The sequence below is a fragment of the Nannochloropsis gaditana genome (genome assembly GCF_000240725.1).
Source record: "Nannochloropsis gaditana CCMP526 unplaced genomic scaffold scaffold075, whole genome shotgun sequence".
Classification (NCBI taxonomy): Eukaryota; class Eustigmatophyceae; order Eustigmatales; family Monodopsidaceae; genus Microchloropsis; species Microchloropsis gaditana.
The window spans coordinates 15,972-18,439 of record NW_005803878.1 but is presented as its reverse complement, the minus strand read 5'-3'; positions in this window follow the sequence as shown (position 1 = coordinate 18,439).

Below are 2,468 nucleotides of genomic sequence, written 5' to 3'. Positions count from 1 at the left end.
CCCTCTCCTTCCCCCTCATTGCCCGCTTTCAAATTCTTTTTCCAACTCGTTCCCTCCTCTATTGCCTCCATCGGCCTCTCTTTGCGCTTCCTCCCTTCCACATACCCTCGCGCCTTACTGCATCTTCCTCATCCCGAAAACCCCCTTGCTCCCTCGACAACAATCCCCCAGAACGCCAAAAAAGAGGATTTTCTCGGAAAGCCTGGAGTGCACATCCCTTCCTGACCCACAAATCGAAATCGTGAGGACCTTTCTCGTTCCCTCCCGACACGTACCTCGCGGCATTTTCGGCAGAGCCAGAAGATGTCGTCCTCCGCCAGGTTCACCTCGGTACCAGGCCTGGCGTCCTTCACTGCCAGAAGCTCCCCCAGTAGCCTGTCAACGATGTCTGCTTCCACTTCGGCAATGCGAGGATGTGATTGATTTGGCACGTGAGAGGGGGGGAGCGGGATGGCAGGAGCCGCCATGGTGGGAAGCGAGGAAGAAGCGGACGACACGATGAAAATGGACGAAGATTCCGTGCCTCTAGAACTTATTCTGCTGGTCTTGCTGATGATTGTGTCGGTTTTTATGGTGGACAACATCGGGGGGACATGCGGCTGCGGAAAAAAAAGGAAAACCAGATTGGAAAGATCTCTCTCTCCCAGTTTCCCGAGATTCAAGGACGCACAAAAGACGCCAAAACCACAGATGAGGGCGCAACAACAATTCCTCCCCAGGCCAGTGCAACGCCAATCGCCTCCACGCCTGCGTAGTGAGGGTATGAAAGGTGAAGGTGAAGGTGCGTTCATTGTGTACGACCTCGACGACTCGTTCAATGTCGTCATCGCTACAGCCTCTCGGAAAAACAAGTTGCTGGCGTTAAGCGACTGCACTGCCCTTTTTTTAGCGGAGGGCGTTTTTTAGAAGCCTACCTTTACATCCCACCACCCGAGACGTAGAGTACCCTCACTGTCTTAGGTACTGTCTTTTTAGATGCGTGACTGACGTCGGTGCTGTGGATAAGGTGGAGATTGTGGGAGTTGCTAGAACAGAAAGTATCAGGGAGGGGCATTTTCATCGGGGTGGTTCGATAAACGATTATGGCGCTTTGAACGCAAAAAGAGTTTTCCTGGGAGATCGTGGTGGTTCCAAAAAGCAATTTCAAATCTAGAGCTAGTCGAGTCATATCTGCGGCCCCAACAGAAGCGTTTGATCGACTTTGCAGCGGCCTGTCCGCTAAACGATTTTTCCTTCGCAATTTATTTCCGCGTGGCGTTTGATTCCACAACGCAGCAGTTGTGATTAGGTATACAACAGTTGGACACCAACATCTTATTACATTTTGCAAGCGGGTGATTGAAGCATTGTGAGTACGTGAATGCTATTGCTCATAAACGCCATCTATTCAGAATTTCGTACTTAGAGTTCAATGTCATCCTCAAAAACCCCGACGAAAGTTACTCCGTTTGTGTCAATTTATGTATTTAATTTACAGCAGGGTGACTGAATATGGTTAAAAGATAGGTTATGCGCTTTCCCTTTGCACTGTAAAGTATGTGGGATCTAAATGGTGCGCAATTTGTTTATTTATTGTCATGGCACCAATGAGGTGGTGCCCAAAGTGGTATGTATAGGCTAGTACCAACATCGCGTTTCCGTCCCTGTCACGATTTCAAACCTGGCAAAAATTTGCTGTTCAACAATTGTTGGTAGCGTTTTCTGGAAGAAATCCCCAGGCGTTTGAAACTGCGCTTTAGCAATCTTTCGCTCGGCGTTTACTCGGGGGCATCTCTTCGGCCCATTTGATGGTTGCTTCTTTTTCGTGCAATACCTCACCACATTTTTACATTTTAAAGATCACGTCACTCCAGGCCCAATCCTCCCTCTCTTCTCCTCACCCTGCAATGCGGACGCCACCCCTTTTTCCAGGACCTCATTCATCTCTTCTCCCTTCCAAGGACCTTACCAGGCGTGTCACATGGATAAAGATATTTATAATCGACCGCGAGGTCCAACGTGGAAGGAAACCAGGCAGAGCCTTGCCGCCGGCACAGTCTTCGCTTGCCTGGAGCTGCGCCTCCTTACCCTCCCTCCTCCCCCGCCCTTCCCCTTGCTGCTGTCGCTGCTTTCGCCAGTGCTGCTGCACTTCCTTGCTGCTTGCAAACGGTTGTAAAATGTGCATTTAGCCGGACGAGAACATCATAAGGTGGCATTTTTTCACCTTGTCCTCTTGTCCTCCCTCCCTCCCTCCCTCTCTCTCTCTCCTCCCTCCCTTCCTCGCGTTTCTTCCTCCCTTGCCTTGCGACCCCCGCAACAGCCCTGCCATACCCCGCCCCTCCCTCCCTTCCTCCCTCATGCCTTTACCTGACTCTCCTGATCGCGCCCCTCGCCCACGTCTCAGTCGTGCGAGCAACCACTTGCCCCACAGCCACCACATCCGCTCGTGTCGGCCTCTGTTGAGAGAAAGCTACCCGGATTTTGAGGGC